This window comes from Bombina bombina, chromosome 8 (assembly GCF_027579735.1).
Source record: "Bombina bombina isolate aBomBom1 chromosome 8, aBomBom1.pri, whole genome shotgun sequence".
Lineage (NCBI taxonomy): Eukaryota > Metazoa > Chordata > Amphibia > Anura > Bombinatoridae > Bombina > Bombina bombina.
Genome location: NC_069506.1, coordinates 290,539,031 through 290,553,575, shown reverse-complemented (window position 1 = coordinate 290,553,575; position 14,545 = coordinate 290,539,031).

Here is a 14,545-nt window from a genome sequence, read left to right as displayed (position 1 = left end):
GAGAGAGCTCAAAAGAGAGGGGGAGAGAGAGCTCAAAAGAGAGGTGGAGAGAGAGAGCTCAAAAGAGAGGGGGAAAGAAAGCGCAAAAGAGAGGGGGAAAGAGAGCAAAAGAGAGGGGGAGAGAGAGTGCAAAAGAGGGGGGGAGAGCGCAAAAGGGGGGGGAGAGAGAGCGCAAAAGAGAGGGGGGAGAGAGAGAGCTCAAAAGAGAGGGGGAAAGAAAGCGCAAAAGAGAGGGGGAAAGAGAGCAAAAGAGAGGGGGAGAGAGAGTGCAAAAGAGGGGGGGAGAGCGCAAAAGGGGGGGGGGGAGAGAGAGCGCAAAAGAGAGGGGGGGAGAGAGAGCTCAAAAGAGAGGGGGAGAGAAAGCGCAAAAGAGAGGGGAGAGAGAGAGCAAAAGAGAGGAGGAGGGAGAGAGCACAAGGGGTGGGACCGCTGTACCCTGCAAAAAATGGCCCGTGTGAACGGGCTTTAGGACTAGTGTATAAATATTTAATTAACCTCTGTGTCAGACTCCTATATTTAATATATTTTACTTCATGGTTTTAAACAATATGGGCAGATTACGAGTGGAACATAATTTAGAGATTTCGCTACAGCGATAATTGCGCTAGGAGTAAACTTTTTGCACGCCTCTGGTTGCACTCATATTACGAGTTGAAAGTAAGCTTTTATCGCACTCACACTAACTGGATTCAAGAAAAAAAGCCGAAGTTATAATAATGCACGTGCGATAACCTATTCCCCCATAGAAGTCAATGGAGAAAAAAACACCTTACTGGCCAGCAAATATGATCCCATATTCTCATGTGTGCTATCCGAACATATTTCACATTCCATTGTTCTGCACATAGAAGAATATGTTCTATTTATTCAGAAATACATATTTCTATAAATATCTGTTGCTATTTTTGAACAATATATATCTAAACATATATATATTTATATATATATATATATATATATATTTATACACACATGATTACATATAGGTATAGATATATACAGATATAGAAATATAGAAATATCTATTTACAAATAATAAGAACATATTACCCTATGTGAAGAACATTGGAATGTGAAATATTTACAGTAAATACATAATACTTTATTACATATGAATATTGCATAAATATGTATTTTTATCTACTTAACTGTGAAGGGCTCCAATGCACTTATTTATATGTCTATATATGTATAAATATATATTTATGTGTTTATATGTGCATATTTGTTTGTAAATACATATATACACATATAACTACATATGTATACATTCATATATATAACAACTTCTCCATGTATCCAGGATTAGCAAATAATTATACATAAATACATATATAAAATCTATGTAAGATGGCACACACTAGCAGTCTAGTGCACTGCTATATGACATCCAACAACTTCTCCATGTAGCCAGGATCGGCAACTCCCAAACAGATACAAGCAGGCAACACTCACAGGCAAGGAATCTTTTTTTTTTTTTTTAAAAAAAGCCTTTAATAAGGTAAACAGTCTCCCTGGACTGCTGTAACATATTCCCAATGAAACACTTGACTCTGTAAGCAGCTGGTAGCACAATTCTTACTAAAATTAATGCAAAATACTAAAATAAAATTATTAACCCCTAATCTGCCGCTTCGGACATCGCCGCAACTTAAAAAATGTAATAACCCCTATTCCGCCACTACCCGACATCGTCACCACATTACACCTAATCTAAAAGCCCTATCAAAATAAAATAGCCCCCCCAAAATAAAAAAAAACCCTAGCCTAAACTAAACTACCAATAGCCCTTAAAAGGGCCTTTTGCGGGGCATTGCCCCAAAGAAATCAGCTCTTTTACCTGTAAAAAAAAATACAAATAACCCCGCAAATCTAAAACCCACCACCCACACAATCAACCCCCCAAATAAAACACCCTAACTATAAAAACCTAAGCTCCCCATTGCCCTGAAAAGGGCATTTGGATGGGCATTGTCCTTTAAAGGGCATTTAGCTCTATTGCGGCCCAAAGCCCTAACCTAAAAATAAAACCCACTCAATACACCCTTAAAAAATCCTAACACTAACCCCTGAAGATTCACTTACCGGGAGAAGTCTTCATCCAAGTGGCAAAATGTCCTCAACGAAGCCAGCAGAAGTGGTTTTCCAGCTGGGCAGAAGTGTTCATCCAGACGGCATCTTCTATCTCCATCCATCCGGCGTGGAGCGAGTCCATCTTCAAGACATCCGGTGCAGAGCATCCTCTTCCAATGACGACTACCCGACGAATGAAGGTACCTTTAAGAGACATCATCCAAGATGGCGTCCCCTAGATTCCGATTGGCTGATAGAATTCTATCAGCCATTCGGAATGAAGGTTGAAAAAATCCTATTGACTGATGCAATCAGCCAATAGGATTGACCTTCAATCCTATTGACTGATCCAATCAGCCAATAGGATTGAGCTCGCATTCTATTGGCTGTTCCAATCAGCCAATAGAATGCGAGCTCAATCCTACTGACTGATTGCATCAGCCAATAGGATTTTTTCAACCTTAATTCCCATTGGCTGATAGAATTCTATCAGCCAATCGGAATCTAAGGGACGCCATCTTGGATGACGTCACTTAAAGGTACCTTCATTCGTTGGGTAGTCGTCATTGGAAGAGGATTCTCCGCACTGGATGTCTTGAAGATGGACCCGCTCCGCACCGGATGTATGAAGATAGAAGATGCCATCTGAATGAAGACTTCTGCCCATCTGGAGGACCACTTCTACCCGTCTGGAGGACCACTTCTGCCGGCTTCGTTGAGGACATCTTGCCGCTTGGATGAAGGGCTTTGGGCCACAATAGAGCTAACAGCCCTTTTAAGGGCAATGCCCATTCAAATGCCCTTTTAAGGGCAATGGGGAGCTTAGGTTTTTTTAGTTAGGGTTTTATTTGGGGGGTTGGTTGTGTGGGTGGTGGGTTTTACTGTTGGGGGGTTATTTGTATTTTTTTACAGGTAAAAGAGTTGATTTATTTGGGGCAATTTTAAGGCCCTTTTAAGGACTATTGGTAGTTTAGTTTAGGCTAGTGTTTTTTTTATTTTTTGGGGGGGGGGTATTTTGATAGGGTTATTTAGTTTAAAGATCTTGTAATTTGTTTTTTATTTTCTGTAATTTAGTGTTTTGTTTTTTTGTAATATAGCTACTTGTTTTGAATTTAGTTAATTGTATTGAATTTAGAAAATGTATTTAATTGTAGGTTAGGTTAGGTGTTAGTGTAAAAAAGGTTAGGTTTTATTTTACAGGTCAATTTGTATTTATTTTAGCTAGGTAGTTATTAAATAGTTAATAACAATTTAGTAACTATTCTACCTAGTTAAAATAAATACAAACTTGCCTGTAAAATAAAAATAAACCTAAGATAGATACAATGTAACTATTAGTTATATTAATTGTACCTAGCTTAGGGTTTATTTTATAGGTATTTAGTTTTAAATAGGAATAATTTACGTAATAATTGTAGGTTTTATTTATATTTCTTTTAATTATATTTAAGTTAGGGGGTGTTAGGGTTAGACTTAGATTTTGGGGTTAATAAATTTAATATAGTGGCGGCGACGTTGAGGGTAGCTGGTGGTGATGTTAGGGATGGCAGATTTGGGGTTAATATATTTAACTAGTGTTTGCGATGCGGGAGTGCTGCCATTTAGGGGTTAATATGTTAATTATAGTGGCAGCGATGTCCGAAGCGGCAGATTAGGGGTTAATCAGTATAATGTAGGTGTCTGCGATTTTGGGGGTGGCAGATTAAGGGTTAATAAATGCAAGATTAGGGATGTTTAGACTCGGGTTCATGTTAGGGCATTAGGTGTAAACATAAAATGTGTTTCCCCATATGAATCAATGGAGCTGTGTTACGGAGCTTTACGTTGCTTTATTCCAGTGATGTCTATGGGGAAATCGTGCACGAGCACGTACAACCAGCTCACCGCTGACTTAAGCAGCGCTGGTATTGGACTGCGGTATGGAGCACAATTTTGCTCTACGCTCACTTCTTGACTTTTAACGCCGGGTTTATAAAAACCTATAATACCAGCGCTATAGGTAAGTGAGCGGTGACAATAACCTGCAAGTTAGTACCGCACCCCTCTTACCGCAAAACTCGTAATCTAGCCGTAAAATAGCTACAATGTAACTATCATTTATTTTGTAGCTAGCTTAGTTTTTTTTAATAGGTATTTAGTTTTAAATAGGCATTATTTAGGTAATAATTGTAAGCTTAATTTCGATTTATTTTAATTATATTTAAGTTAGGAGGGGTTAGGGTTAGACTTAGGGTTAGGGTTACGTTAGGGTTAGGTTTAGGGGTTAATATATTTATTTAGTGTTAGTGATGTGGGAGGCCAGAGGTTTAGGGGTTAGTAACTTTAGTATAGTTGCGGCGACATTCGGGGCGGCAGATTAGGGGTTAATAACTGTAATGTAGGTGGCGGCGATATCGGGAGCAGCAGATTAGCGGTTAATAGTTTTATTTAGGTGGCGGCGATGTTAGGGGCAGAAGATTAGGGGTTAATAACTGTAAAGTAGGTGGCGGCAGTGTTGGGGACAGCAGATTAGGGGTTAATAACATTATGTAGGTGGCGGCGATGTCGGGGGCGGCAGATTAGGGTTTTTTAGACGTGGTTTTTATGTTAGGATGTTAGGTTTAAACGTAACTTTTTCTTTCCCCATAGACATCAATGGGGCTGCATTACAGAACTTATTTTTCCGCGATCGCGGGTGTTAGGCTTTTTTTTTTGCCGGCTCTCCCCATTGATGTCTATGGGGAAATCGTGCACGAACAAGTCAAAGCAGTGCTTGTATTTGGGTGAGGTATGGAGCTCAACGCCACCATATAGCAAGCCAAGCCGGGTCTTTAAAAAAATGTAAAAGCAGTGCTATAGGGAGGTGAATTAATGCCGCTTTTGTGGCGATTGTTAATTTCCCTAAAGCACTGAAAATTGTAATCTAGCTGTAAATGTAAGTTTGCATTTAAGCTTTTATCATATAGGTTACTTATAAAGTTTAACTGTAGAAGTAGATCTAGTTAATTTTTAAATATATTCAGATGTCCACATATATATTTTTCTCATGTTACACAATATTTATTGTTAATGCAAATGCCTATCAGGTGTCTCACTCTGTACATTAAGGACTAGATTACGAGTAGCATGCAATATTGCACTTTTTTGCAAGCGTGATATTGCCGCTCCACTCAGTAATACCAGTGCATGTAAATGTGCACTTGTATTACAAGTGAGGGCGCTTCCATTAGCTCCAAAGGGAGCCTCGTTTTCATACAGTCAGACATAGCAAGCCAAACACTTCTCCATAGACCGCAATTTTTAGTGCCATTTGTTCCCCACCCCACATCACCTCACTTTAAACCCTTATAACTACTTTGTGCTGTTTTTTATTAAAAAAAAATAAAATGTTGATAAAACATTTTTTTAATAAACTTTTATTGAAGTAAAATAAACAAAACAGGTTATATACTAAGTGCTATATTACAGTAGTTTTCACATAAAGTCCATTTACATAGTATAATTTTGTAACATATTGACATATTAATTAATTTGTTTTAATTCAAAGAGATATCTGGTTTATGTGTATAATATTTATTATGGAATCTCTTATTTCTCACCTCTTTAAAGGTGTCATGTAGCTCTATTCTTTCAATGTACATTTTGTGCGATAGATGTTGAGTTCGTGGTGGAGTGTAGATATTCTTCCCATAGGAATCTCATGTTGAAAAAGTCATCTAGTCATTTAGTGACACTGTAGTGGGGCTTTTCTAGTTGTAAAGAGTGTGTGACTTAGGTTTTCCATTCATTTAAGGAAGGGGGCTCGGTTGATTTCCATCTTCTTGGGATTAAGCATTTAGCACAATTAATCATAATAGATATCAGTTGACGTCGCAGTTTGCATTTAATTGAGGAAAGATGATTAAAAAGAAGTGTGGTTGGATTGTGGGGAAATGTCAAGTCAACCCGGTTACTTCTTGTATGGTGGGTGTGATGAGTTGCCAGTATTGTGTAATCTTGGGGCATGTCCACCAAATATGCAGAAAATCCCCTGTGTCACCACATTCTCTCCAGCGCACTGAGTTAGTGTTTTTATACATTGACGCTAATCTAGTAGGTGTATAGTACCATCTACACAATAGCTTTATGTTCATCTCCATATTGGATATGGATGAAGATGTCTTGCTCATGTTGTGGAAGATTTTTGTCCAGTCTTTAATAGTTAAAAGTGGTCATGTTGCATAGGGTCTCAAATGGAGTAAGAGGTCTGCACAATTGTTTGTTGTGTTTATCTGTAGAGATATAATGGTGTATTTGAAAATATTTATATCAGTAAGTAAATGTGGTTGCAAAGTCATCATGTAAGGAAGCTCTTGTTTTGATTTTGCCATGTTGCATCACTGAGTGACATGAGACTGCATCTCTTAGTGACATCAAATGATTTGGTGCTTTAGGATTATTTAGTTGTAAGTTGGGATTGTCTATTAATGGGGTTAGTGGTGAGGGGTTTGTGGATAAGTTTTGTGTTTTAACAATGTTTTGATCCCATAGTATGAAGGTTGTTTTAGTTATTGTAGACATTTGAGGTCCTAAATTTCTATATTGAGGGTGGAGCCAACAGCAGGCTCCTAGCTGTCTTTTGTTGGATAGAGTGTGTTCTATATGGACTCAATCTTTAAATGTTGAATTTTTACACCAGTCGATTATACGTACAAGTGCAGTTGATATGTAATAGTATCTCAGGTTTGGCATGCCCAAGCCTCCTTTGTCTTTAGGTCTATAGATTGTACCCTTTGCTATATGGTGGTGTTTGTTTTGCCAGAGGAAAGTGTTTAAAACTCTTTGGAGTGTATTGAGAAACGTATTTAGGAGCATTATTGGGACTATTTGAAAGATGTATAGGATTTTGGGAGTATGGACATTTTAATAGCATTTAATTTTACCAGCCATGATAGAGCTTTATATAACCATGAGTTGAGTTCCTGTTGGATTTTAGACATTATAGTTATTGGTAATTAAAGGAGAATAATACTTGCATGTCTTTAGATTTGTGGACTCAGGTATTTTATAGACGTTTTGTGATATGAGTAAGAATGTTTATTTGTTATTTGTTGGATGGTTTTGTCAGGTAGGGCTATACTTAAAAATTTAGATTTGGTGGCGTTTATTTTAAAGTTAGAATTAATGACATATGTGTGGAATACCTCATGTAGTTCTGTTAGGGAGGCTATCGGGTTAGATAGTGTTAAGAATAAGTCATCTGTGTACAGTGAAATTTTATACTCTATTTCCCCAAGTTTAATGCCTACAATTTTTTTTTTATTGTGTCTTATTTTTGCTGCCAAGATTTCCATTGCCAGGATAAATAACAGGGGGGACACAATGGGCATCCCTAACGGGTACCATTATATATTTGAAAGGAAAATGATAAAGAGTCGATTAATTTTATCTTGGCACTAGGTGCATTATATAGGGAAACATTTTTTTTATGATGAATGCCTCCGGGAAGCCAAATTTGATTAGTGTTTATTAAAGGAATCCCCAATTTAATCTGTCAAAGGCTTTCTCTGCGTCCATGGATGCAAAAATAGTAGGGAGATTTGTTTGCGTGGCGTATTCTAGTAGTTGAATAATTGAAAATAAGTGCTGTTTCTTGCCTCTCTATGAGGAGTGAATCCTACTTGATTTGAGTGAATGAGTTCAGGGAGTATTTTGTTGATACGAGTCGCCAAAATGTTAGCGTATTTCTTAACATCAATGTTAAGCAGAGAGATAGGGTGAAAATTTGGAGGGGAGTCTGTTTTTTTTTTCCTGGTTTTGGGAGGACAACTATATGGGTCTCTAGCATAGATGGTGGGAAGGGGTTATCCGGAGTAATACTATTGAATACATTACATAGGTGGGGTAGAAGTATAGGAGAGAAAAGTTGATAATATTTGGCAGTAAAACCGTCTGGGCCAGGGCTTTTTCTTGGATTGAAATCTTTAATAGCATTTGCTATTTCTAATGGGGAAATTTGAGAAATTAGTCTCTTTTGGTAGGGGTGGGATTGTAGGCACTTTACAGTCCTCTAAGTAGTTATTTAAGTCCAACTCCTGAGTTTCTGTTTGTGAACTTAAATGGTGATTGATATTATATAGGGAGGAATAGTATTGATGAAATTGATGTAAAATGCCTGGTGTTGTTTTTACTGTTGTATTCTGTGATGTTTTAAGGTTGTGGATAAAAGTTTAAAGTTTTCCGGATTTAAGAGCTCTTGCTAGTAGTTTATCTGCTTTATTTCCTTCACAGATAAACTTTTGTTTAATTTTAAGTGACATTGTTTGATGTTCTATGGAGAGATAAGAATCCAGTTGCATTCAGACTTGGTGTAAGTCAGCTTGTAGGGAAGTGTTGGAAAGGTCTTTCTTATGAAGATAATCTAGATGGGTTAGTGTGGAAGTTAATTGCATGTATGTTTGTCTAGCAATTTTTTGAGATTGAGCTTTGTGTTTTAAAAACTCCCCCCGCATTATACATTTATGTGCGTCCCACAACATAAATGGGTTTGATACTGATCCTGTGTTAATGTGAAAGTATTCCATTAGGGATGTATTAAATTGGTCAGTGTAGGCTTGATTATAGAAGATAGAATCATCTAAATGCCATTGAAAAGGATTAGTTGGAGTATTAGGCCATTTGATGGTGACAACGACAACTGAATGATCTGACCATGTAGTGGGAGCTATTTTTAAATTGGTGATTAAGGATAAGCCTGCATGATTAGTTAAAATATAGTCTAATCTGCTATAGGTGTGTATTGGGTGGGAGAAGAAAGTGTAATCCTTTTTGTTTGGGTGCACAAATCTCAATATATCATATAAATTGTGATTTTTGAGTGTTTTCCAAAGGTATGTAGTTGTGCGTTGTAATGGTCTGGAGGACGTGTTAGAGTTATCTATGGTTGTTTGAAATGGGAAGTTAAAGTCACCGCCAATGAAGACTGTGCCTTTGGAGATATCAAGAAATCTCCGAAATAGGGAGTTGTAGAAGGGTATATGCTGTGTATTGGGAGCATAGATATTTATTATTGTAATGGGTCTACCAAATATTAGTCCCAAAAAGCCTCTGTGACACTGCAGTGCAGATGAAATAAGATAATAATTTGTGCAGCGTGTTTAATCAGGCAGCCCTGTGTTATATCTTGATAGTGCTGATGTTGAAAACCACAGTTAAGTGACAATTCTCATCACTCTCAACAAGGATAAAAGGGATAGATGTCAGCTTTATGCACCATGAGGCCCTTTCTTGTTGTGAGCCAGACAGGCAGATATATATTTCTCCCTGATTCCAGGTTATAGCAAAAAGTCCCAGCTCCCCTGTACACAAAAATGGATAGTTATGCCTGCTTTACTGCATGTATAGGAGCAGGATTGTGCCTGGGCTCTTTTGTGTAGATTATAATCACTATATGTTGCAGTCTGCACTCAGCTGATACCCCCAATAGATCTATAATATTGATTGTGTCTCGCTCTTTATCTTGAGCACAGTATCCATGTGTAGTTTGTAGCTTGCTGTGATTACCTTAACGATCAGCAATGAGGGAGCAGAAGGAATCAGCTGCATATTTAAGATGGCGCTGTGGGCTTGGGCCTGATTGACAGTGTTCCCCTGCTGACGATCCCCTTTCAGCTCTTCAGAGGTGCTATTACCTCGGTCGGTGATTTAGATGCTCCATGTTGCGGAGGTGAATCAGAAGGCCTACAAGATGGCGATCGTTTCTGTGCAACAGCCGGGGTGTTTTCCCTCAAGCAGGCGTCTGGGTTATTTCCCAACTCATCAGTCGGTCTCCGGGTGTTTAGGGAGGCTATAGAGGCAAATACTCGTGATTATGTTTGGGGTAGGTGCTTAATATCCCTTCAAGTGGATTCACACGGCCATCTCTGCGGCTGCTAGCTCTGCCCCCTGGCTCAATGGTCACTTTACGGGCACACATTAATATAGAGCTCCACTTGTAATCTAGCCCTAAATAAATTAGCGTTTTTCTCTTTTTACAATGCTTGTTTATAAATTTTAAATTTATTTATAGTTTTATAAAATGATGTTGATAATAAAATGACACCGTTAGCACCACATTATCTGGGATATAAATTTTGGATACATATTTATGTTTAATTATGTGAAAATGTATTGTTCTTTATTATTGTTACTGCACAATTAATTTTAGGTTAATGGGTGCATAATTTATTTGAGCTTATGCATATTTAATGTTTTCATTTATTTAATTATTTTTGTTAATGCATGCTCCATTATGACTTATATGACACGTGAATATGTAAAGCAATTTTTTTAACTTTATTATAAATTCATACAATTACTTTCGTAGACATATGAGTGATTCTTCTTTTTAAAAACACATGCACCAACTTTATTTATGCATTTATTTATGCATAGAAAACACATTTTATATATTAGATATAGAATATGCCAAAAGATTAGCTCTGTAAACTCATAATCAATATTTGTTTAGTTGACTCATGGGGTATATCATGTCTGGGGTACCTTCAAGTTGTTTACAAAATAGAAAAAAAGAAAACAACTTAAAAAATGGTTTTGAGTTCTTTCATATAAAGTAAAGTATATATATTTTTCACATATGTGTTTCTGTAGAATAGATAGGGTTGTCCAAAAAGTACAAATGAACTAAACCAGGAGACAGGATAACAATTAAACTAAGGAAATGCACATGTAATCTGAGCTAAAAGTCAAAAAGAGGTTAGTCTAGAAGGTGCTAGAGGCACCTAAGAATTAAAAAGGCATGGCAATATGTAAGGACTAGCAGTTATTGGTAATGGGTACAGTAGCATATACAGTGGATATAAAAGGGCTTCACACCCTTGTGAAATTACAGGTTTTTGAAATGTAAAGACAGAATCAACAACAATGTAATGACCCCTCTACTAGGTGATTCTACAAATAAAAACACCACACACATTATGGGTTACAAAGACCACAGCTTTTATTTATAACAAATACTTAACATGTAATAAATAACCAATCAAATTAACCACAACCAGTGCTTGCCCCAACAGCAGCCACAGTTTTCCCAACCAGATAAACAATTCCACACCTACTCCTCCCCTGTACAACCAGGAGGTACCCACTCAAAAAACTTCTAGTCCACCAGGCACGCGCTCCACCACAGACAAGGCCTACCGCCGAGCCCTGCCTACCAAATCCAAACCCCTTCCTTTATATTAAAATTAAATAAGTGCAGCCCAACTTCATTTAAATGAACCCGGTACCTTAGGAAAAAAACATTTCCCTGACTCCCCTTCGAATTCGATATGTCATATTGACAGCCCCCCAAACCTGTTAACAAAATTACTCATCATCCTATTTACCTTCCTACTAGAAGCATCCAGCTTTTTTGTATCCTACACAGCCCTCCAAGTTATCCTAGTTTCAATCTCAGACCAAACTATTACTAACTTCGGGAATAACAAAAACAATCTCCTGACATCCCACTTCATCCCATCTACCAGATCCTTATGAGACATAAAGCCCAAGTCCTTACCCCCCACATGTATTAGCAATATATCAGGAGGGTGAAACAGCCTAGCATATTCTACAACCTTAATAAGTAATTGATCCCACCTCATGCCTCTGATTTCAAATCAGCATAAGCTGACCACATCAGGAGAAACCCCCAGCTGAACCTCATTCTCCCACCTCTAATTTTTCTTAATCCCATCCACCCCCACTCCCAAGGAATGTGCCTCTGTAGCCGCCCCAATGCTAAACGAATGAGTTCCAAATTCCCCAGGTGACAAACCAATCATGCTTAAAACTTTCCTAAACATTAACAAGAATTGAAAACAAGATAAAGAAGAACCATCAAAATGGATAAACAATGGGCCCACCCATTGGGGCCTAAACTTGAGATATTCCACCATCCGGGTCACTGGACAACATAGACCCCCATAGCCTTTAGTTTAATCTGGGTACCTTTTCTCCCTTGGTCTGTTTTTGACTTCTGCAACCAAATGGATAAAACGTCCCTGCAATCCACCACATCTGACAATTGAATTCCCCCTTTATCACACTTACTCCTACTAACTAATTCAGATACTCTGGATGCCCCAAGGAAGGCCACAATAAAGGCTACCTTAAACAACAATGTTTTGTACTGCCAGCTACAAACTTCCCCCATTTTTGTACCATAAGCTGAAGTACTGAGAAAACTACTGGGTGTCTGCCATCAAACTCCACCCTTCCTCTGCACGCGTTTTTGGCTGCTAATCTAACCATACATTTTGTTGTTTTTTTGGGGGTTTTTTAGTTCTAATTTTTTTATTGAATCAATAGTCATACAAATGAAATAAAACAGGATATATACAACTGATATTCATATTGGAGTACATAATATAGTGGAGCTGGGAATTGTGATGTTATGATGTTAAACTTGTTGTACAATAATAAGATAAAAGAGAGAGAAAATTAAATATCAAAAGGTCATTGAAGAAAAAACTGTGATGTGGTGATTCTGTGTTTTCATTGATTGTCCATTCTGTCCTGAAGTATTCTTGCATTACATATCAATAATATAACTTATTAAAGTTAAAGAAAAACATAGGAAACATGTGTTATAATTCCTTTCTGTGTCTTAGATAGGATGACAACTGCAGAGTATATGAATGTGTTTTCTTGTGAATAACAAATGGTTAATTGAGATTTGAGTGAGAACCTCCTATTACCCCGATGTTAGTTAAGTATAGAATATGGTGTCCATATTTAAAGGGACATAATACTCATATGATAAATCACTTGAAACTGATGCAGTATAACTGTAAAAAGCTGACAGGAAAATATCACCTGAGCATCTCTATGTAAAAAAGGAAGATATTTTACCTCACAATCTCCTCAGATCAGCAGAGTAGGTTCTGTGTAAAAAGTTATACTTCACCTGTTCCCAGCTGCAGGTAAAAATAAAAAAAAATGAAGAAATGAACAGCAGCCAACCCGCATCAGCAGTGCTGAGGTCATGAACTCTTACTGTGATCTCATGAGATTTGACTTAACTCTCATGAGATTTCATAGTAAGCTTTCTTTACCTGATTGGTGAAATAATATGAGAGTTCACGAGGTTCATCCCCTAAGCTGTCCTAGGACAGACACACTAAAATGCTGCTTAGAAATCCTTTATAATGGGAGGGGGCTACTGAGAAACTTTTGAGGTAAAATATCTTTCTTTTTTACATAGAGATGTTCAGGAGATATTTTCTAGTCAGCTTTTTACAGCTATGCTGCATCACTTTCAAGTGTTTAAACATTTGGGTATTATGGCCCTTTAAGTTGAAAAAGTCAGAAGCAGGTTAAATGTATCAGCTTTAGAAGATTTCAGAAAGATCAGACAAGACTCAGAAATACTAATAACACTTAGCTGAAATATGATAATTTGGAATATAACCATATATAAATTCACAATAAAGATCAATTTAAGATTAAAAATTAATATACTTGCGGTAAGTAGGTGCAGGAGATGATTTCAGAATCAGGCTAAGAAGTTACAGTGTCTCAGGAAGGAGATCGCTACAAGCTGAGTCACAATGTATCTGTGTGGGATCGCCGTAGAGCTGTGATGTCATAGAGGGGGCGGAGCCAGACTCCGGTAGCGATACGGTAACAGAGAGACTCTGGTAAATCAAGAAGGAGAATGTGTGTGAGGTTTAGATGCACAGGAGGTTCAATCCTATAAAGGAGATGTAGATTTTGTGCAAGCAATTCAGGAATCAGTGCGGAAACACAGAAAAGCAATCTCGGCCGTGACTGCAGTCAAGTAAAAGTTTATTGTTATTCTGAACAAATGACCGATTTGTAAGGTTGTATTTGTAATCCAGAATGTAGGCAAGGTAATACGTAGTAGGTGAGGAGGAGCATGATGCAACTCCACAGTGTAAATACACGAGAAAAAAGTCAAATATCAAATATAAGGTTGTGTGGTAGAGCTTAAGCAAACTGAGAATAGTAGACCTGAACGATTCAGAATTTTCCCAACAAATTACTAAGCACCAGGTGTTAGGTGTGGTGAAAATATAAAGCCTGAGATTTAAAGGAACAGGCAAATACTAAAGGTGCTAGGAATTTACATGACAACAGGCAACATAAATAACGTTCTATGTAGTTATGCAGTAACATTTTTGCAAAGGAAACCACTGTAAGATGTAGATGCTCCGGTGGGCGTGACCAACACTGTGCTACACATGTTTCAACCAAACTAGAGTTCTGATTGGGCTTCTTCAGGCATGTGATGTAAATATAGATATATCAATATAGCCATGCTTCATGTTATCCATACAAAGGTATGCCGTGCTTTGTTTTATCCATATAAAGGTATGCAGTGCTTTGTTTTATCCATATAAAGGTATGCCAGTCTTGGTGTTATTTGTACAAAGGTATGCAGTGCTTTGAGTTATCCATACAAAGGTATGCCATGCTTTGTTTTATCCATATAAAGGTATGCCAGTCTTGGTGT